The following is a 23,547-nucleotide window of genomic DNA, read 5'->3' as shown; positions in this document are numbered from 1 at the left end:
TGGAGGAGCCCCTCAAGTAGCAGGCATACATGTGTGCACACTTGTGCATAGAAATCAGCCCATGCATGGAAACTTGCACTGACCAGAGGAGGTTGCAGCAGGCTTATTTTCTCTCAATGTGATTTTTTTTTTTTTTTTTTTTTTTTATGATAAGTTAGCACTAGCTCATGTGTTTGAGATGAAATTGAAGAAAAAAAAATAAGAAAAAAGAAGCCCCGAGGCTTCTGTTTAAAAATGCAGGTTAATCCTCCGTGGCTTTCAGAAGCATTTCTGTAGCATGCTACTAATTAAGATAAGGTTATCATTTTAAGTTATACCAGGAATGCAATTAGAGCTCTTACTAAGAACTGCAGCAATCAATTTTATACAAATTATTCAGACATGGTAAGGTAGAATGCTGTTTTACTAGGACAAGAGAACACACTGTGGTTTTATTAAATAAAATATAGATTCAAATTACAGCTGAATGCTGTACTGCCTCTCATTCAGCAAGAACCCATGAATCCTTTTCTAAAATCTTTTCTTAGGTAGAATTAATTCAGACATTTTTTCTTTCCTTTTGTGTGTACAATTTCAATTCATTTTTGATCTTGAAAAAGAGCCCTTTGATTGTATTCTAAAACCAGAAATGAATATGAAGAAATATTTAGTACATATACAAGATAGTATAAATTTTGCACGCACACAAGGGTGAGTTGATGTCAGATAACGATGACTATTTAGGATATGTGTAGCTTGTAGGTACAGTTATTTTCTACAGATTCTGTAGCCAGTGGATCCACTTCAGCCTCTGTTGATGTAGCTGAAGGAAGCAGAGCGGACATGAGTGGGCTTTGCTCCCAACAGGCAACCGCTGCACAAAACAGGCCAGGATGTAGTTTTGAACTTTGGCCAACCTCAAAAAAAGAAAAAAAAAAAAAAGAGATCATATGCTAGTGGAAGATCTATACTTTACTCTCTGTAATATTTGTTTGTTTATTCATGAAGATACACCAATTTTCCGAGAAACAGATTGGGCCATAGACATGCAAACTGTAAAAGCATGCAGTTGTGGAAGGATTTTGCTGTCTCCTGCATAAAATGTGATATTTTTATCTCTGTTTAGTGTCCCTCTGGTTTCTATTTTCCAAGCAGAGAATGCTTGTCCTTTATGTTTTCCTGGAACAGTCATCTTTAACATAATCGCTTCTTGTTACCTTGCTCTGGTTACCTCATTCTTTTGAAGCTTTGCAATCTTCTGTTTCTAGAGTTATACTCATGTTTTATGATGTCCTTTCCTAAATTCTTTAAAATATTGTTAATCTTGGGCTTAATCAATAATATAAAGGTTTGAACATTAAAACAATGACAGTTCCTCAGATGTGATTGGAAACCAAGCAAATTCAGCAGAAAGGCTTAATCTTAAAGGAACCCAAACATGGGAAATATGAGTGAATGCATTCTCAAGGTGCTCAGCCAACCTTAATTACTCCATTTAACAAGTGTGATCAGTGAATAAAATTGTCTGTAACAGCAGATTATAAGTAAATGATTTATAAAAACGCATTGGATTATTTCTTGGTTTACTTTTTTTTCAGATAATTTTTAAGACAGTTTAATTCTCCATTTTTAGTATCTTAAGAGTAGTGTACAATGAACTCTTTGTTAAAATGTTTAATGTGTAGGCCAATAGGAAATGCATTTGGCTATTTGTGTTTATCCAAGTCATGGTACCGTGCTTCTCAGTGCCCCTGTTATTTCTCATTTGTTTGTTGTTTTTTTCCAAATTATTGAGGTTGTATTTACCAGCCCCACTGACATTGAGGTTTAAGATATTGCTGTACAGAATTTTTGTAAGGATGATGCAGATGGCAGTCTTCTTTCTTGGGACTTATTCTCCTTTTAGCATGAAACTGTAATCCAAGAGAATAAAAATGTATTTAATAAGGAACACCATTTGGCATGAAGAAGTAATGCAAGAAAAGAGTGGTGGATATGTTTTTGCAGTTAATTTGATTATTGTCATGTGCTACTGAGACAATAACTCATGTTTCTGTAGACACAAGTCACTTTGCCCTATCAGCTGGAAGAAGCTCGTGCATGTGCTGGAGAAGGGTCTGTGCAGCATTCCCAGGCATCTTAGAATAACCTTTGCTTTCACATTGCGAGCATAGGAAACTGAGGCAAGTAGGTAGAGCTCTATGGAAGTGGAAGGCTCTCAGGTTAGCTAAAGGACATAGAAGCAGGTGAACATCCATGCTACTTGCATGCATGTGTGTATATCTATGTATCTGAAAGTTATTGCAGCTTATAGTCACACTCTCAGCACCTAAAGTACTCTATTTAAATCGGTTACCCTAATGCAAGGAGCTGGCATTAGGACACTATGGTCTGGCTGAGAGCTGATCTACAGGATGGCCTGTTGGGGGCACAGTGAATGTGAGCATGCTACTTGTTCTTCCCATTTGTTTAAAAAAAAAATTGGTAAAACAGCTTTCAAAGCAGTAGTTCTAGGAAAGGAAAGAATCTATAACTTTTACTGATTTTGAGATAATTGTGTCTCCTCCCAAGCTAGTATCTACAACGAGAATTTCTTGTTTGGAAGATGTTTTCATATCACAGGCCTCTTCATTTTATCAGAAGTTGGGAAACAGGGTGATATTTTCTGTTATAAGAAATCAAGTGTGGCTACAGTGCAACAACAACTTGGCAATTGCTTTCAGTATAAACAAAAATACACTTGCATTGCATTTATGTACTTTTTACTTTATATGAAGTTAACATCCATTTAAGTCTGAAGAAGTGTTTTGTTGAATTAAGGGGAAAAGGCAAGAAGGTATGTTGAGTATGCTTTGTTGGAAAAGTACACACGCAAATAAGGCTTTTTATTTAGGTAATGTGGTGAAGATAGTTGGATCAGGAAATAATATCTTAGGAATAAAAACAATCCCACTTTCATGGAAATCATCGTCTGTAGCTTGGGATAGAAAGCTGTAATTTAGGACCTGTGGCCAGCAAATCATAACCACTAGTAATGCATGAAACAAAGGACACACTATAGGTGCCCTGTTGTTCTCGTTTTATTCTTACAGGAATATACTTTGTGCTTGTTATCAGTCAAGTTATGTATACAAGGCTTTGGTTTTGGTACGTGTCGTCTTGTGGGGGGTGACCACTGAAGAGCAGCGAGGCCAGGCTGTACTGAGGAGCCTGTGGATGGTGAAAGCTTTCTAACCTGCACTGTTGTTTATATAGATCTTTTTGTTCTACAAGCCTTGTTCAGGCTTACCAAGAGAGGGTTCATGAGCAACCGACACAGATCCCATTGTTACAAGTATAAGCTTACAGGTGGAGGTTACTTTGTCATACACAGAGCTAAAGAAAATGTGTGTTTATGGAAGGAATTCCTCTGTGCTAAATCAGGAAGGTTGGTCTTCATTAGCAATAAGGAAGGTATGTGGACGGATAGCATAAGTGAGTAATCAGCTTCATTTGTTGTTAAACCTACAGTAGAGGTTATCTTGGTTAAAATGTATTTTAGCGATGTTCTATACTGTTTAACATGGAAGTACTAGGAAAACAGAGCCTGTTTGGTTGGTTCAAATCTATTTTTCTATTCTGATTTATGGATTATGTTTTCATATATTTTGCTGGTAATTCAGAAGGGTTTGTTCTGTGATGTTTTGAAATGCTTGAAAACAAAGGATAGGATGCTAATGATGAAGGAAAGCAAATATTCCAAAGCTGAATCTAGTTGTAGATATCTGAGTTGAAGGAATAGAATCAAGAACTGAATCAACTTTTAAATGGCAGTTGCGAGCAGAAGACGTTTCAAATATCTTCTTGATGTTAGATGTAAGACTAGGAAACACTCATCCAGTTGGCCATAATTATTTTTAGAGCTCCTCAGTTTCTCACCATTTGTTGACCATTACTCACAATTTCTTGACAATTAAACATATCTGCATTTCACAAATTAATAACACACATCTGAGGCCTTGATGTTACTCAGCCAATATAATATCTATACTCTGGATACTATAGTCCTAGTTCAGAGAACAGGTCTTGACCAGCAGAGACTATTAATGGATGTGCTTGTATCATACCAAAGATGGTAGAATGTAAGTGCTTTGTACATGAGCCTAAATGCATCAAATTTTAAGGTGCTTTTTTTTTTTTAACTTTGTTTTTAGATCTCTGCTCCAAAGAGAAATGTATTTTGTCATCAGTTAATGTGTGTATTATCTTACTGATCCACAATCTGATTAATCTTTGTCGCATTCCGATGAGATGAAGGGCAGATATTATCCCTGTTTTACAGACACAAAACTGAAGTACAGGTACAGTAGTGCAGTCTCCACCAGTTTAGCATTTTCAGTGTGGGATACACTACATGGTACTGCTGCATGGAGCTGTATGGCACAGCATCCATTAGCTTCAGTTGTTGATGCAGAACCTCAGGACAGGGTCCTGGAGAGGAAAATGCATATTTAGAAAGTGAGTGTAGTTGTTGCAAGCCTCACATAAGGGAAGAAGGGGTGGATTCTGTTCACTGAAAAAAATACTTCAGCTTTCCAAAGGAGATTCAGATCTGAAAAATAGTAATAAGTTTAAAAAATTACAGCATTGGTAAATTTGGATTCATATCTGAGGAGCAGCAAAATGTAACTCCACTATGTACAAGATAAATGCTTCTCAAATTTTAATTTCTGGCTACTAGTCTTGGAAGTGATAATGTTTTACAAAGAAAGCATCAATAGAAATGTTATTGTTTGAGGAGAAAGACTCTTCTTGGAAGTGTCAAATGTTATTTTGCTGTAAGTTTACAAAGAAAGGTAAAATAAAACCAAGCAGAGCTTAGATTGAGGTTTGACAGATATAAGCAGCCATTAAAAGTCAGAGTGGGAAGCAGTGATAATAATAAGTGATGCTGTTATTTTTTTTTTCCCTACCTATTCACTCACCATTTCAGCTAGATATTCATGCTGTATATATGTATGCCAAGGTGTATTTGCATGTGTTTGTTGTGCTCTCCAAACAACAGAGAAATAAACAGCAAATACAGTTTAAATATATGGTTATTCTCACTTTGATGCCGTGCCTTCAGTCTCTGGAAGTAGCCAGTCACTCCTGCAGTTTGGTCCTTAACGTATCACTTTTGGAGACTTGCCATACAATCTTTGTTTACAGTAACAAGCTTGGAAAAGCTGACTTCCTGACAGTAATCCTGAAGTCTAAGCTGAAACCATGCACAGGTGAAAAAACATAGTTCTTCCACTTTGAACTTTTAATGTGTTTCATGTAAAATATCAGTCTAAAACTGGGCAGCCAACAAAAGGAAATCAGTCCCTTGCCTAAGACCAAACATTAACTGCATTATCAGCAGTTTCACCAAGGAGTTGATTGTAATGTGTTTCTGTATGCTTTTCCCTCTGTAGCATGATTTATAATCACAAAACTCCACTGGTTATTTAGTTTTTTAGGGGTATGATACTAATTCGGTGTGCAACTCCGTACCCTTCATAGGCTTCTAGCCATTGCATGTACAGTTCTGACTGATCTCTGTGCAGCCTCTTCACACAGTTTTTCTTGGGTTTGTAAAACATGTTAGGATTTAGAGATTTATTTGTGTGAAGAACCAAAGATGACACAACTTCTGAAATTTGCATTGTCTTTCATAGCATTCTGTGTTCACAAACACAATACTAGTAGTTGTACAACTTTATAAGGAAATAAGGATATTTATACTATGCATTTGTGTGTTCAGACTGGATTCTCTTCCTAAAGTGCGAGTTTACTAAACAAGGCATTTGAGTTTTGGAGTCAAAATGAAATTGTGACATAAAAGGAAAACAAATCTAAGAGAAGACTTGGAACCCAGTTCTGTGGTTCTGTTCTTGGTTGTGTAGGTCAAGTGATGTGTTTTGTAGCAATTAAATATTCTATAGTTATGTCAGAACAGTATTATTTTACATTTTCAGGAAATTAGGAGGGAACAAGAACAAGAGTGGAAGTTTAACAAAGAGCAATACAGCATGTTAATGTTTTACTGTAAGTTGTTTGTTTGTTATGTGTGTTTTAATGCAGTTCCAAATTCTCTATACAAATTTTATTTTCTTTGTTCATCCTTACAATAATTACAGTACCCTACAGGATCTTACAGCCTGACCCCTTTCACGCTGGAATATGCATCATGGCAATTGCTTTTGAACCATAAGAACAGTTTAGCCCCAGGGCTAAGTGAAATGGAGGAAACAATTTTTAGTAAGTCAGAATAATAATGGAAATATTAACCCTAGGAAGCTTCTATAAATGCAGAAAAAATCATGTATATTTTTGAGTGATTATCATTTTGATGCATTTAGATCAACACTGTGCTCTATTGAATTCCCACATTTCTGTTCTCCTCCAGGACTGCCAGTGAAGTCTTTATCACACAAACACTTTACAAGGATCCAAAAGCACAGTGCATAAGATGTAGAGTCTCAGTCCTTTAGAGCGCTTAGATATATTTTCTAATGATGAAATGTTGTCAAATCTTGTGAAAACATCATTCAAATGTATAAATATAGGATTTTTAGCTCTATCTGGATCTATTTTCTGCTTCTTGTCTGTATATATTCCAGATAAATTTACCCATGGTAATGCTTGTGGAACCACGAAGTTTAGGCAAAGTACAGAATATTTGTACTAGGTGAACTTCAATTTTAAAATAGCAGGTATTAACACTAGGAACAGAACATTATGATTAAACAGCTCACAAATAAAAAAGTATGTGGTCAGTGCTGTTATGTGAAATAGCTGAACTTTTAGAGGTAGGATAATTGCAATAACCTGTCTTCGTACCTCCCAGAAATAATGGGGAAATTTTTTCAAGGAGTAGTGTTCAATAATCAGTGAATTAAAATCTAATTCCAGATGAAAATAAGAGAAGAGATTTATTATCTATTTTAGCAGTTTCTTGTGATGAACATCTGTGCTGAAAATGCAGAAGAAACCTTTCCCTATTTTTTTAAATGCATTTGCTATGGTACTCTAGACAGATCCTGGCATATTCTACTGAAAATTACCAAAAGATGTATTTGTACCTATTTCTTGCCTGAATGGACAACCAAAACATATTTTTTGTATGAGACAGTAGCTAGATTGGTATTCCAAGGTGCCATCAGAAGATGGGTTTGAAGAGGCCTGTCAACTACCAAAGAAGTTTAACTGTGGACACACAAAACTGGGATATTTTACTCTACATCTCTGTGAACTGTAGAGAAAATGCTTCTGGCAATTGAGCTCTCAGTTAAAGTTGACTCGAGCATCTCTAAGCTATGGCAGTGTGCGTCTAGACATACTCTGTGGTCACTAAACATGTACCAGTATTTGGTAGGGCACTTCAAAAGAGCATGGAGTACCTCATGCCTTGGCCAGTAGCCATCATGGCTCAGTACTTAAACCTATGTGCAGCTCTGTGGTTTTTGTTCACATGGGGCTAGCAAGTATTTGTTCTGGTTTGAGTCCATAAGGTTTGCACATTTGAGTTTCAATTTGAGGTTTTGAGTTCAGTGAAACATCAAGTCTTGCCCAGCTTTTGGGTTGAAACCTCAAGCCTAATGATAATCTTTTCTCCATCTGCAGATTCTGAAGAGAAGGGTCATTGAAAAACAAACCACAAGCCCTAATACTGGCTGAGAATCATCAAATGGACCATTCCTTGCAGAATGTAGCAATTGTATTTTTCTGTCAAAATTAGCAACACTATTTTACTGATATACACATTATTGGTGACATTCTGCTTCAACTGAAGTTACAGTATTTCTGTTTTTCAGTTCCTGCTTCCTGGGTAGCACTGTTTAGTCCTACATAATGGTGGCAGTTTTACGGTGCAATACTTGAGAAGTTAATGGATTGTGAAACCATTGGCCAGGTTCTTGTTTGTGTTTGTGTTAAGGCCTGTTACTTTTGCCCAGTTTATGCAGTGCCAGTGCTGTGCTTAACCAGTGTGAAGCTCTGCTTGCTTTGACTTAAGGACATGAATCCCAAAAGGGACTTTTCACAAAGGGAAAAGTGGGTGCTCTAAAGGTAATTGGGTCACTTTCTTCATTTGAGTACTACCACTGTCTGGTGCTAACACTTTAGGTCTTGATCCCTTTAGCAGTGCCACTCTCTCTCAGTTGGGAACCACTGTTACATTTTCAGTGAAATTCAATGAATCTTTGACTCATAGGGGTCTATGAGTACTGTACCAAGCAGATAATCAGCCACTCAAAGAAGCATACCAAATCTGGTTGAAAAGCACCTGAAAATCATTCCACAGCATACAGTAGCCTTTAAGGAATCATAGAAATGGCTTCTGTTGGAAGGAACCTTACAGACCATCTAGTTCCAATCACTCTGCCACGGGTGCAGTTGCCACCCACTAGATCAGTGGCTGCACAGCCTGGTCTTGAGCACTTCCAGGGATGGGACACCTACAGCTACCCTGGGCTGCATGCGCCAGCACCTCACCACCATCTGAGTAAAGAATTTCTTCCTAGAGTCTAATATAAATCACCCCTCTTTTAATTTAAAGCCATTCCCCCTTGTCCTATCACTCTCTGTCTGTATGAAAAGTCAGGCTCACTCCTGTTTATAAACTCCCCTCAAGCACTGGAAGGCTGCAACTAGGTCTCCCCAGAGCCTCCTCTAAGCTGAACAAGCCCAGGTGCCTCAGTATGTCTCCACACGAGAGCTGCTCCAGCCCTCTGATCATCTTTGTGACCCTCCTGTGGACCCGCTCCAACAACTCCATGTCTTTTTTGTGCTGGGGTCCTCAGACCTGGATGCAATGCTCCAGGCAGGGCCTTACGAGAGCAGAGCAGAGGGGAACAATATCCCCCCTCTCCCTGCTGGCCACCCTCTTTTGATGCAGGCCAGTGTACAATTGGCCTTCTGGTCTGCAAGAGCACACTGCTGGATCATGTCCAGCTTTTTGTTTGCCAGAACCTCCAATTCCTTCTCTGCAGGGCTACTCTCAATGAGTTCTTCTGTTCTGTAGACATACCTAGAATTGCCCCGAACCAAGTGCAGCACTTTTCACTTTGCCTAGCTGAATCTTATTTGGTTCACGTGAGCCTACTTCTCAAGTTTATCCAGGACCCTGGGGTCATGAACTGTTCTTATTTTGGGCTACTTGCATATTAATCTAATTCTAATTGTCAATCTAGAGTCTACTCTAATGCTGACTTTCACTCCTAAGATTGTTCCCTGTGGACAATTGCATCAAATCCGAGGTAGCTAGTGCATCGTTAAGTCAGCACGAATCTGCACTAATACAAAGCATGGTGATGAAATGTTTGAGATCAGATTTTCAAATGCTGGCACCAAGCTGCTGCAGGGAAAAATTCTGTTGATTGGCTATGTCAAAGCAGCATCCAAAATAAGCAAAATAAGCCCAGATCTTTCCACATCTTCCCGTGGCACTAGTGGTGCCATTCAGAACTTCCTGCCTCAGCTATTCAGTGTGGACAACTTCCTTCTTTTCCATTTGCTGTATGGAAGGGGAGAATATATACTGTGGAAGTCAATTGAGACAGTCATTTTAGACATGTAATTTTAGTCTGCCTCAGAATTACTTCAAGATTTAACATTATTCCACAGAGGAAGGTGCCTATTTTAGAGATTTGGAGAGTTTGTTACTCATGCTGTTATCAAAGAATTTAACCGAGAGGTTATCTGAAGGGATCTCGGTGTAAGAATTAGATTTTTCAGCTTTATGTGCTTAGAGAAGTCTCTCACAATGAGCTTTTCTTCATCTAAGTCTTCTACATTTCTAAAGCAATGATGACTTGTATTTCTCTTTGTAATTCTTGTCTTTTTCCTTCTTTCCCTTTCTCTTCATTTGCATCTAGTGTAAATGTGTATCTCTAGGTTGTATTTAAAGGTACATGCATCGTGTACCTACATAGGAAGTTTTTCACAAGCTTTATACATTAATACATTCTGTAAGGCCCCCTTTGCTGGTCTGTTTAAAAAATGCATTCTGTATTGTTTATCCTAAGTAAACCAGCATCCTCCAGCTTCCATTGGTTCGGCCTTAATTCTGACTTCTCAAGTTAGCTCAGATTTTGCATACATCTGGGCTCTGTTTTTTCTCCTGCTTCTCATAGCTAACATACTTCGGAGAAGATGAGAATTGTCATGACTTTTGTTGCTGTCTTAGCTGTTAGGTTAATACTAGAGCTAGAAGCACCCAGGTATCAAAACAATCCTCAGATGATGGCAATTTGAAGATGCTGCTAATTTGAGTGGAACTTGGCTAAATGAATAAGAGATTAAAAGTCTCTTCATTCCTTGACTCCTTCACTTCTCCTCTCCTGCTTCAGTGTTAAATCTAGGAAGTGTATGCAACTCAGTAGTTCCCACTAGTAGTGCAGTGAAGGTTCTGTATGTAAGAAATAGAGAAAGAACATGTTTTTCCTGCACATTTGTTTTCCCAAGGATGGGGTGAAGTGCTAGAAGAGGTTACCCAGAGAGGTTAAGTAGTCTCCAAACCCAAGGGTTTTCAGGACTTGGCTTGGAAAAATCATGGCTGACTTGGCATAATGTTGGTGATAGTCATGCTTCAAGCAGAGACCTCACTGAGTGACCTCCAGAGTACCCTTCTAACCGACATACCTGTGATTCTAAGTTGCAATGGATAAATGAGCTACTGATATTAAGTGGAAAAAATGATCAGCTCACAAAGTCCTCACAAAGCTCCTGTAGTTTGAGGTCCTTTCCAACTCAAGCCATGATTATATGATATGAAGCTACAATTCTACGATTCTCTATCTTAGAAACTAATGTAAATCGACAAGAATCCATTCTCAGACACACTGTCATTGAATCATAGAATGGTTTGGTTTTGAATGGACCTTTAAGATCATCTACTTCCAACCTCCCTGCTATAGGAAGGGACACCTCTCACTAGACCAGGTTGCTCAAAGCCCCATCCAGCCTGGTCTTGAACATCTCCATGGAGGAAGCACCCACAACCTCACTGGGCAACCTGTTCCAGTGTCTTACCACCCTCACAGTAAAGAACTTCTTCTTAATATCTAATCTAAATCTAACCTCTTCCAGTTTAAAACAATTTCCCCTCATCCTGTTGCTACCTGCCCTTATAAAATGTCCCTCCCCAGCTTTCCTGTAGACCCCCTTCAGGTACTGGAATGCCGCTATAAGGTCCCCTCTGAGCCTGCTCTTTTCCAGGCTGAAAAGCCCCAGCTTTCTCAGCCTGTCATCATAGGCAATGTGCTTCAGCCCTCTGATCATCTTCATGGCCCTTCTCTGGACCTAATTCAACAGCTCCATTTCCTGCTTATATTGGGGGCCTTAGAACTGGATGCAGTACTCCAGGTAGTGTCTCGTGAAAGCAGAGTAGAGGGGCAGAATCACCTCCCTCGACCTCATGGTCACACTGTAATTGCTATAGTTCAAGCACAGTGAGTGGGGTCACCAGGACAGCTCCTCTTACCTTGTAATCCAAAACTCTGAAGATGCTTATTTTGCTGCAGTCAGTCCCTGCCTTAATAATGTTGGTAATGTTTATCTTCTAGACTGTGAAAACACTATCTGAAGCCTTTATTCTCCAGATTAGCTGACACTGCACCAAAAATGCAGTACTATATCCATTAACTATAGTCTGAGTTTGGGTGTGGCAATATCTGTTTTCCAGCAAAGACTTGACTGTGCTGATACTGTTACACCACATGTGAAAATGCGCTGGGATGACTATGGAAACCTTTTGATTTCTGTATACATGATACATGGTTGTGGACTCTCCTCAGCATAAGCATCCTGCTGAGACCAAACACTATAACTGGGTTGTATGTGTAATTTAGGTCATAGGTACAGCCCATTGAAAAAACCCTTTCTAGTAGGAACCGATGAGAACAAGAATCATCTGCCTTGTGCAAATTTTTTGCAATCTGCTATTGTGTGAGCAGTTGGTAAGGTTGAAATCGGCACGAAAGAGCATTGGGTTCTGCTCCTGACGCACCTTCCCACCTGAGCGGTAGGCATCTCTTTCTTCTGGGGAATTCTGTGCTTGATCTCCATCTCATAAACTTCAGAGCTCGCAATGGGATCCCGTGTGAAACAGCTGTGCGGACTCACGGCAGCTATCATTTTCCATTTCTCTGACACCGTGTACAGTTTCAGTGTAGAGGGCTGGGAGCGTAGCGTTGCAAGGTGGTGCCTGGCTTTTGCAAACAAAGGAGATGGAGGACTCTGTGCCACCTGCTCTGTCGTTTGAACAACTGTTAGGAGCCAAACAAGCTACAAACTGCTAGCTGCGTTTGTTGAATGAGAACTCTATGCAGCAGCAATTCCATTGATCATCAAGGTCAGCTTTTTTGCTTTTGTTTCTCAAGCTAACCAGTCGCTCAGTCCCACGCTCCTATAGGCAAGATGGTGAAGCAGCCAAGGATGTTAACTGCTCAGTGCCTTGACAGAGGACAGCACTGCAGAGCTGCACACTCCTACTGGGGACTGCCTGGGGAGTCCAGCTTTGACTGCGTTTAACTGCGTGGCACAACACCTCTGCAGGGACTGGCAGGCAATAGTGTTTGCTTATTGACTTGGACTGAAAGCTTCGGAGTCAGCAACATTAGGAAAGATTGTCACCGTCCGCAAACCAGGCAGAGCCCTTCATGTCCATAAATGAGGAAAAAACCTTTCTTCTCACTTTTTTTGTGATTATTTTGTGGGACAGCACTTTTTCTAAAATCAGTGGTTGTGGAAAGGATGAATGCCCCTCTGTTCCTCACCATAGTCAGTCTTGAGTGTGAGGCTGAGTGGGAAAAGGAGCGGTCTTGGCAAACAGCTTTTTAGTCTCCAATAAATTATTCAGAATGCAGGTTTGGGCACAGATTGTGGGGAACGATAATGGAGCTGGTTTTCAGAGCCTGTTCATGTTATGAAGACATGGAGTATGCTTTTCAGGAATTCACTTAAGTGGAATCAGCTTTGCATAACGTAGCCTGGAAGTAATATTGCTGCCATCCAGCTAGTGTCTGCGGAACAGCATTCTCCTGCCTCGCAAAGAAAGCACTGGTGTTGTAGACAAGAGATAGGGAGATATTTATTTTTGTGGGTTTTTTTTTTTTTTTCTTTTAAAGGGAAATTCTTTCTAACTGCTAGAGAGGGACATGTTTCGGTCGAGATTTTTCCCCCCCGAGTGAAATAGTGGACCGCATCAGCATCCGATTCGGGCGCGTCATGTGGTTTCTCATGTGATGCTGGTCTCGCTGCGCTTTGGAGGGTGAGCCTTTGTGACTCCACTCTTGGACAGTAACATCCAGCAACACAGGAGACTTTGGGGAGGGGGGGGAAAGGACACCCCCTAGGAAAACCCCAAAGCCCAGAAAATAAAGTTACAGCCCTTTATTATGGTCATCATTTCTTCTTAACTGTTTTGGCTTCTATTTTTAATTCTGGGTCTTCCCTCTTCTCCGCTCCTGCAGGCACGAAGCTGCACTGTTCAGAAGAAGCAAGATTCTTTCCTCACAGCTACGGCACTGCGACACAGCCTGCTTTTTCGCATCTACCTGGGTGGCTGCTGCTGGTTCTGCTACTGCTGCAGCCTCGCTGCCTGCGCTTCACCCCAGCTTGGCTGATGCGAGTCTCCCTCGTCTGCACATCGCTAAGGAAGAGAAGCGATGGAGCCACAGTTTTTCTGTTGGTTCTGGAAGCAAAGGGTTGTGATGTGGGGTGGCTTGGGGGTTTTCTTTTTTTGGTGGGGGGAGAAAGGAGGGATGTTAATCTAGGGTGGAGTGGGTAAAAGCCTAAAGAAATATGATGAAAAGTAATCCAGTGCTCAACAAGGGCATCAGCAGCAAGAATCCAGCCTCTGCTGTTCCAGAGGATTAAGATGGGGAAAGCCACAGAGCTGCAGTCGGGTTGCACCTCAGCGTTGTGCTGGAGATGGATAAACAAGGTATTGGTCGTATCTGCCTGCTAAGGCAAAGCCACGGGAGGAAGAGCGAGTGAGAGAGTGCGTGCAAATGCAGTGGAAGAAGAAACGCTGCGTGCTGTTTGTCTGATTCTGTGCATTCTCAATGTGGAGAGGATGGCATGATTAAGAAAGCAATGTGTGGACAGAGGCACTGTAAATTGTAGCTCGAACACTCCTGATGCTGTCAGGGAGGGAACTGATGAGCTAGGTGGCTGCAGCAATATCCCCAGGGAAAACAGCCGCCATGCTGTGTATGTATGTGCTTATGTATGTGTGTGTGCTTTTGCGTGTGGGAGCATGTACAGGCATGAAAGAAAGACATTTCTGAGCAATTTACAGAGGAAGCTTGTCACTTTGATGGTCAGACTTGATTGCAGCTTGTATTTTTAGCTCTAGCTCTACACCCAATTCCTGAGTGAGGCGGCACTTTGTGAATGCAGATGTAGGCAGAATTCTTCTAAGAAATGTGAAAGCAGATCCTTTCCATTTAACACCTTGGAGCACTGAATCTTCTGCACTGTGTTGAGAGAAGCTAAGGGGGGGGGTCGTTTTCTCCATCCTAAAATCTTTACAAACACGGCTATATTCAGTATGGCAAAAAATTCTATGCTGTAAATAGAAATGTGATCAATCTAATCAAAATAAATGCATCCCAGATGCATCTAGATGATCCCTAGACCAGCTGGCTACCACAGTCATCAGATGGCTAAATGCTCAACTGAGCTTTTATAGTCAGCATTATATTTCTGGGTTTTTTTAGAATTTTAAAATCAGCCTCTAATTAAAAATGATTCTTCCTCTATTGAAAAGAGACAGCATTTGGCAGTAGATTTTTCTGAAATGTACCTGTTTTTTGTGGTGTGGTTTTTTTTTTGTTACTGTCATTTGATTGGTTTGGGTTCTTTTTGTTTATCTGTTCAGTTTATATTTCTGCGCTTGCATTGGGGAGACTGTGTTTTTAGAACAGGGAGACTTGTCACAGTGCTGGCATACTGAGTTCAGCTGGCAGATCGGGTTGCCCGTATCTGAACAGTGCAAAAATAGGAAAAACAAGTACTGCAGTCAGCTAGTGGGGCTTGGCATGGCTTTTAGCAGCTGCCTACTGAGAAAGAGGTTTCTTTTTTCCTTTTTTCCCCTTTTATACAAATCTGTAGACCATAATGCTGTCCTAAAATGCGTATGAGGGGATTTCCCAATAGTCATGGTGAGCTACTCTGCAAGATGCCTGTCTGGCCCTTCCAGTGTTTGTTACCCTGTCTACAAAGGCTGCCCTGTGTGTTGGATTATATTTAGCCAGCTGTTGGGTAACATTCTTGTGCTGGGGGCAAAGGAGTCTTATTACTCCCATACTGTAGTTTTGTGTTTTCTTAAAGAAAAATAACCTCAGCAATACAGCAGGCTCTGTATACCATTCCTGCACCTTTCTGAAACTGCTGTGGTTCTAACTCAGGCAGTTTTAAAGCAAGTGAGCAGGAGGAAGAGTGGCTCTTAGCTCATAGCTTCAAAACTGCAAAATGTCAGCAGCTTGTAATTAGGAGCCCGTGGTTACGTCAGGGACTGTATCTCTCCAAGAATAGCTGTGTGATGTGTGCCACAAAGCAAAAGAAGGCAGTCATAACCTGGTTCTCGAGCCTGCTTTGAACAAGAGAGCAAAATGGATTAATGAATCGGCTGCATTTGTAAATGAGAGCTGGATGGATTACGTGTATGAGACTGGCTGCGCCCTGCAAAAGCGACGACTGAATTATCGGTTTGTCAGAGGGCACACATTCACCGAGTGGAAGTGTGAATCCTTCGGAAGAAATGCAGACAAGCCATCTGTCCTAGAAAATGTCATTCCCGGCTCCATCTTGCACAGGCAGCTGCGTGCCATGAGGCATGGGAGGGAGCGACCGGCCAGCCGCACTGAGGTGTTTAAAAGCACACCTAAAATTAAACACAAAGCGAGCACACCAAAACTCAGCTCTGGCGCTGCAGATTTGATGCTGAAATACCACCCCTGTGCAGATCTGCTGCGCTCAGGTGTGGTTCATATTAAGGCTTCTCTAGCTCAGGGAGGGTGCAAAAAAGGCTTAGCACAACATCTTGCAGCCAAACGTGGTCCTAGGGCTGCACTGGGAATGCTGCAGCACGGGGCTGCCTACCCCGCAGGGACATGCCTGGAGCTTTCTGACCCCTGCTATTGTTTTTTCGGTCTGGGCTGGCGGCTCCGCAGCACTGAAGCGGCGAGATTGCAGGGGTGCTCACCCTGCTCCGACCAGCCTTTCCCCATGCTGTGGCTGGAGATGTTTACACGGCTTTTATTGACAGCCCTTCACCAGTCAGTGGTGCATTGCTGCCTGTTTTTGGCAGCCTGGCGTGGTTCCCTGGTCCCAGCACAAGTCAGCTGCAGCTCTACTCTTTGTGCCGCTCTTTAATTTACCAGGATAGGTAGATTGTATTATGCAAACAGTGGTTGCGGGTTCTGTTTTTTTTGTTTTTCTTCTGACTGTGAACCCAAATTTGTAGGAGGAGATGACTCTGTATATTAAACCAATAGCTCTTTGAATTGTGTGTAGTATAATTTAAATATACTTACTTTAATTAGTCGGAGCTTACAAAAGCCGGCATTGTCTGGGGCTGTTTAATTTACATCGCGGCCTCTGTCAATGAGCACAACCTGCCTGAACAGAATGGCGTATTCTGCGCAGCCGGCAGGGTGGAAGGCGTTACTTTGTTTGTGTTCCTTCCAACAGCTGGTCATTAATGCAGGCCCCATCTCCAGAGTGAAGTGCTGGTGGACATGAATGGCCGCCTGATTAATGCTGCCCCTCGACGGCTCCTTCCTCCAGCAGCGATGCTCGCAGCAGAATAATGCAGCGTGATTTGATTGTGCTCTAACAGGGCAGTATGTCATTGTGTCACCAAGCAATTGAGGTTATTATGGGGCAGGGCAGACAGACGGGACAGTGGGGTTACTAGACCGTGGCATTTTTAGAAATGCAGGCCTGACCTACTTAGAGTTATTCTTGCTGGCTGGCAGCTGCATGGTGCATAGCTTGTCCTGATAGGCTGAGGCTGTTGCTAGGGGGAATTAGCATGAATTTTTCCACATACAGACTCAGTGATTGAATGATAAAAGCTGACTGGAATTAAAGAGATTCGGTTCAGTATTATGCAGATTTATCTCCCTTGTTTTTTCCCTCTCTCAAATGCATAAAAAGGAGCAGGAGACAGTTTGTTTCCATTCATTTTTGACCTATTTTTTTTCCAGAGGAGGGCAGAAGCACTGTGAATTTTTGATCATTTACTATTTAAGTTGTTGAAATGATATGACAGTGGGTATGCATCTTTTATGTATAGGAGATTCAAATTCCTTCTCTGCAGAAGGGAATGAAATGAATATAGTTTGTACTCTGGTCAGACAGCTGCCTTTTTTTTTTTTTTTTTTTTTGAAGCTGTGTCAGATTATCTCATCTGGAAAGGGGAAACGTACACCAGGTTTTATTGCATAACATCACTCTTGGCTATTTTTAGCTATCTGCACTTCACAAAATTAGTCCTGTGTTTATGCTGCTGGATGAAATGAATCCCCAGACTGTGCCTCCTGTACGCAGAGACAGACACCCAGGATGTGCTGTAGTGTGCCGTGTTCATCTGAAAAGATGCGCACACACTGCAGACATAGCAGCACTGCCTGCTGGCAGAAAGCTGACGACTGGCCTTTAAGCTAATTGATTAGATAACCTCTTGTGCATTTTGGAGTATTTTTCCAGCTTCGGTTTGAAGTTGGATTCTCTTGATAGCCCTTTTTTGTTTATCTACGTCTGCTTAAAATAGCCATGTTTTTATCAGAGATTTCTATGCTCCCTCTGGAAGCAAATAAAAACAATACTCAGTGAAGACTTCTTTGATGTAATTATGAATATTTCCTTTGTTATTATCACTAATTATAAAATATCTTCATTTAAACTGCAGTACACCCTGTGTGATCCTTTACCATGCAAAGGAGTTACAATTTACTGCTTATGATTTTAAAACGGTTTTCATGGCAACACCTCCTGACATCACACTCGAAGAATTGTGACTTTTCAGTAGCTGGGAATGGGGGAGAGGGACTCTGAAGTCTTTGTATTTGCCAAATGAGTGTGTGACTCATTGCTGAAAAGTGTGAGCTCATTCAAGTTTCATGTGAAATACCTGGATGGATGAGACACTTCTCAGAGCAGTGTCTGTCTGGATGGCCAGGATTACCCCTGGAGTTTCCTGGCCTCCTGCCTCAGCCCCTGAAGTTTCTCTGGAGGGTTTGAAGATGAGGCAGTTAAACATGGAGACATACATCTGAATGCATTTTGTGGCCTAGGCAAAAGCATTTAATTTGTACAGATTTGAATTTCCCGCCTCTTTTCCTGTTTGTCATTTACTACTGAAGCACATAGCTCTTCCCAGTCTGTTTCTTTCTGACAGCTTCGTGGATAGGCAGACTAGTAGAGGCATGAAAGTGAAGAGAGGCATTATTGGAAACCCAGTAGTTGCTCCTCCTGGCTGTGTTCTTCCCCATCTGTCCAGATTTAACTCCAGAAAGTGTAACTGTGATGCAGGTCCCACTTCCCACAGCAGGAACCATTCCTCCCAGTATTCTCTTGATCAAAGCCCTCTCTCTTGATCTGCTTTCTTGTGGGATGCTGTCAGTGGCTGTGGCTTCCCATCTGGGCTACAATTTTAAATTTGGCATGTCTTCCAAACTTCCCTCGATGCTGTGTTTTCTGCTGTTTCCCCTCGTGCTCCCACTTGCTTTCCCTGTGATAAACCTGTTCGAGTGATGAGAGAGAAGGATCAGGTTACGGAGAGGTTTGCTTTTGGGAGGGTAGGAAACTGCCAGGCTTTGTGTGCAATTGTCTCTTGAAGTTCTCACCCTCACTGGATGTAACCAGTCATAGTTTCATCCAGTTGACTTGGAACATCAGCTAACTTGGACTTCAGCAAATCAAAACTGCCACGCAATATTACATTCATTTCAGCGGAAACTTCTTTTTTAGAAAAATGAGTTGAGTCTCATCTTATTTTGGCATATTCATGCTAAGAAAGAGCCCAAAGGAAGGCAAGAAACAATATTAAGCATGTACTATGTGGAAAAGAATTATATCCCTGATGTTTTTTGGGGGATTTCAGCACACTGAACATTTATAACAAACATCAAGTCAGTCAGTTTTAACTGTCAAGTGGCATATTAAATATGAAAAATGCAGTGCACCAGAAATTGTACTCAACATTAGATTACTATTCTACAAGCCTCCTTAATGGAGATTATTCCAAATAAATTAATGTGTGAATAGTCTGATCATAATGCCTGGGATAATTAGAAGTAGCAGAAATGTGGAGTTAATGAAACAGAAACAAAATCTAGCTCTTTCTATGTATGTGTTTATAAAGCATAAGAATGAGGGCACCAGAGGAGTTTGAAATATATGTCTGTTGAAAATACAGTCAATTGTGTACATTCCTTTGAAAAACATGTTAAGAATTTTCTGATTGTTTCCTCTGAGGTTTCTATTGTTGTAACAACTCACACCTCCCACCCAGAAGCTGCTTACCTACGAAAGATTGTGTTGCATTGTTCGACATTCTTGTACCATGACCTCTCCTGTGAGCTGTGAAAGATCTATTGTGCTGTGTTTCATGCTCTAGGGTGGCTAAGCGACTGCTGATTTACTAGTAGCACATGCAGACAATAATTTTTTCTTCCAAGGAAGGATCCTAAATCCTGCCACTATTTGAGTTGGCTCTGGTGGTCAGTGTATTCCTCACCCAGGAGTCTTGGCTGGTTGTGCACTTTGTGCATTTTGTGATGTCATTGCAGCTTTCTGGTTTTCTGGAAAGGAGCAGAGGATGCAGGATATAGAACGGCATATCTAGATTCCCATGAAGGGATAATGGCCACAAGGAGTGAGCTCACTCCCAGCCTTCACCTCCTGCCAGGACCATAAAGATCAGTTTTTCTGCAGCAAATTTGTTTTGGTTCCAATTTCAAACCTGAAGTAGGAGGAAGTGTATTATATTTCTTAAAAAGTGGCAATTGGCACATTCCTTCTATTGCAATACAGGAGGGAATACAAATGTTTTACAAATTAAAATAATCCTTAAAAGATTTTTTTTTCCTGTGACTCACAAAGATGGAAACAAATTCTGTAACATTACCTTCAGCCAGGAGCAGCACTGTTGTGGCTCCCACATTCATGTTTTTCCTGCGTGTATGCACCTGTATACTCAGAAATACTGTATACATATCATGTGAATGTGTGTATAAAAGACACAAATGCAATACTGAAGCATACATTATAGTATATAATCACAGTTGCCTCAGAATAATACCAGAACTGTGCCTCCAGGTGGTTGGTGCTGTCTTGTTTATGGTGAAAGCAGCTTGTCATAAAATTCATGCCATTTCAACACAGAGCATAACTATCACATTAATCCTGTCATCCCATTCACCACCATCACCAACAAATGATGCTGTGTAATACAAAGATGCCAAAAAGGGGCATTATGGTGAAAATTAGTGTATAACTAGATAGATGGATTTCATAACCACTTGTCACTTTTTGTAGTCACGAGTGATGTAAAATGAAATGCTTGATGGCTGTTTAAGACACAGAGACAATTTTTTTCTTATTGTTAATTCTTCCCACCTGCCCTTAGGCCACGCCTGTTTCAAAAGAGAATCCAGACTTAAATCTTGACAGAAATCATGACCCTAGTGCAACCAGTGGCTGTTTTATCCTGGCGGTCAGCGGGGCCAGGTATCTCATCTTGGTATTTTCAACTGAACGTGTCTTTTTCTCACTCCAAAGTGTAGTATTTCTATTATTAAGTTTTCTTTCCTCTTTTCCTCTGAACATTCTTTGATCACTTAAATGTTTAAGCAATGTACCATAAATTTGCCCTTGAGTATGGGAAAATGCGAGGAAGTAACACTTCCCTACTGAGCAGATAAGGTTGAGTTGGGGTTAGTCTCCATAGCTTTGTGCTTTCACATATTTCTATTTTCATCATGAAATATCTGTTTTGATGGAATGAAAGAGCAAGTGAAACAAACAAACAAAAGAAACAGAAAAAAAAAAAAGAATGAATCCAGGCTGTAACAGTCTGCAGAAACTCAAGGAATAAGGTGGTTATGTCTTGACCTACAAAGATAGGGTCCAGAAATGCAGAGGCAGACAAAAAAGCAATCTTTAAAAGGAAATGCTTTCTAGCTCTGTAGTGACTTATTCTGTTATCATCACTGAAGTTAACAATGGATTCCTTCCTTTATTTTTTTTTAACTTTGATTTTACGTAAATACAATGCTCACATCCACATCCAACAAAAATATTAATTTGGTTGTAGGTATGCCACAGTTGTGTCTAGAGTTTGCTGTGTTTTTGTTACAAGCCTGACAGACATGGTAATTAGGCCTTTCTGAGGTAAAAAATGTTTGAATACCTCAAAGTTGGAACCATTTGAAAAAATGGCAGCTAGTAGATGACTGTTGGTGATAGATTTTGTCCTATGTTTTTCTACTCAGAGATCCCAGGCTGAACAGAGGAGGAGACGCTGTGCTGCAAACTTAGTTTGATGCTGGTTGAAACATCGCTGATGAATCTTCGTAATAATCTCCTGTTCATGACCTCTAATAATAACAGTATATTATGGATCTCGTTAACAGTTCCTGCATGCATGCACAAGAATATATATACACCATTTTAGCTGAACTGAATTGTTAGTGAAGTCATCTCCAGCAGTGCTATGCTTTTCATATTACTGCTTTGAAGCTCAAACCTACAGTTGTTTGTAACTCACTGGTGAGACCACAAGTTCATTGTTTCTCTAATGACTGGTAAAATTGTGTCCCTTTCCCTCAGCTTTTGCTTAACTCCATTCATGTGAGCTTGATGTACTCATCCTTTTTGTGGGGGAGCAGAAATCTTGGTGCACATCAGTGCCTTATTTGCTCCATTACAGTCAGTTCCTCTTGTTTGGATCAAGTGTTTTCTATTAACAGCCAGTGAATAGCATACTTGTCTTGCAGTTAGACTTGTCGTGGAGTTCTTGGCATTACACTCACTATTCCTAATATTTTTGTGGTACTGAGGAGACACTTGCAAATATCAAATAAATAAGTAGCCTCCAGTGGTGTCTCTGTTTGTGGTGTCTGTTTGTATTTAGTATGAGGTTAGCTGAACATGAGAACAAAATGGAAGATATGAGTACTAAGCACTGCCTTCCAAAATATTTTCCCCTGTTTTATGAGAGTAATCTCGTTTATTTTAGAAGAAGCAAGTAAATGGCAAGCCAGGAGGCCCAAGCAGGCAGGTGACGTTTGATTTCACAAAGCAGATACTCATGTTATGATACATTCGCAAGGAACAGGATGGGAAAATAATGCTGTGCAGAACAGCTTGCTTGCTTGTGTGTTTTCAAACAGAGTAGATCATCTGAAATCTAAGCCAGGGGACCAAGTGAAAGCTGGGACTGGTGGATTGGTTGGAGAGCTGTGCTAACAGGGTCACGATACCTGCTTGTCCAGTTCTCCAAAGGGATTCTCCAAAGTTTCAAATGTTGCCAGCAGTTGGTTTTTCTTCTTTGCTCATCCCTATTTACAGTTTTCAGTTCGATGGTGTTTGTAAGGAGAGGTAATATCCTTTACTCAAACCATCTCTGTCTCTTGGCTTTTTGATAGCCTTAGGCAGTCCTGGCTCCCTCATATTCTATGATTCTATGATATTGTTGTTGACTCTAATGCTAGTTCAGAGCATGCCAAATAATCAGAAGCCAGACAGGATTTTGGAGCAATAGTGTTCCATAGTTTAAAATTTCTATATGGGACGATCATTTCTAATACACAGAAGGCTAGAAGAAATCTCAGACAGTGAATTTTTGGCTGTGCTCCAGTGCTGCATAATGATGGAGACCAATAAATTCAGTTATACTCTATTTGCTTGTTGGAATTGCTTGCTTGCAACACTCCAAATCACATCAGGAGGAGACAATACAGAAAAAAAAAGAACACTATTCTCTCAGGGAGAAAAATCACTATGGTGTCTTGTTTTGTTTCACCCTTAATGAGTCAGCTCAAAGATCCCCTGTATGTTTATGATGCTTACAGTAAGACCTCAGCATGTATTCACTGGTATTTATTTTAATACCTTGTATTACCAAAATTTCTTTGGTGCCTTGTACTTCATGCTGTAGGCTGACAAGTGGACCTGTGCAGCCAGAACACAGAACATGTCGTGCCTGAAAAATGTTTGTATTTTAAGATTGTATACCTACACACTTTGACTCATTAGCAAATCTGATGTCAACGGTTTACGGGCGTTAGGCCCGATTCTGTGACAAAGGGGACGGGGGACCCAAGGGCCCACGTCCCGGGAAAAGGGGAAAGGGGAAAAGGGTAGGGAGATGGCCCTGAGAGCAAAGAACAGCGGCAACAATCTGAGGAGAAACAAACTAATTTACTAAATAAAATATCGGAATGCAAAGCAACACACTATAATACAATATAATTACAATTTAAGCTGATAAATCCAACACAGAGAGAGAGAATGTCCCAAAGTCAAGGTAGGCCTTACTCTACTACC

General features: G+C 40.8%; 1 long non-coding RNA gene across 8 annotated transcripts in view; it reads left to right on the top strand.

The window, feature by feature from the left end:
- LOC110394037 overlaps positions 1-22,096 on the top strand; it is a 253,077-nt gene extending 230,981 nt beyond the window's left edge. For all 8 annotated transcript variants that reach the window (XR_002435343.1, XR_002435348.1, XR_002435344.1 and 5 more), the window contains one exon: positions 13,458-22,096. This is a non-coding gene — a long non-coding RNA (uncharacterized LOC110394037). The remainder of the gene's footprint in view (positions 1-13,457) is intronic.

Source organism: Numida meleagris, chromosome 2, assembly GCF_002078875.1.
Source record: "Numida meleagris isolate 19003 breed g44 Domestic line chromosome 2, NumMel1.0, whole genome shotgun sequence".
Taxonomy (NCBI): Eukaryota; Metazoa; Chordata; class Aves; order Galliformes; family Numididae; genus Numida; species Numida meleagris.
Note: the sequence above shows the minus strand (reverse complement) of the source record. Positions and strands in the feature narration are given on the sequence as shown.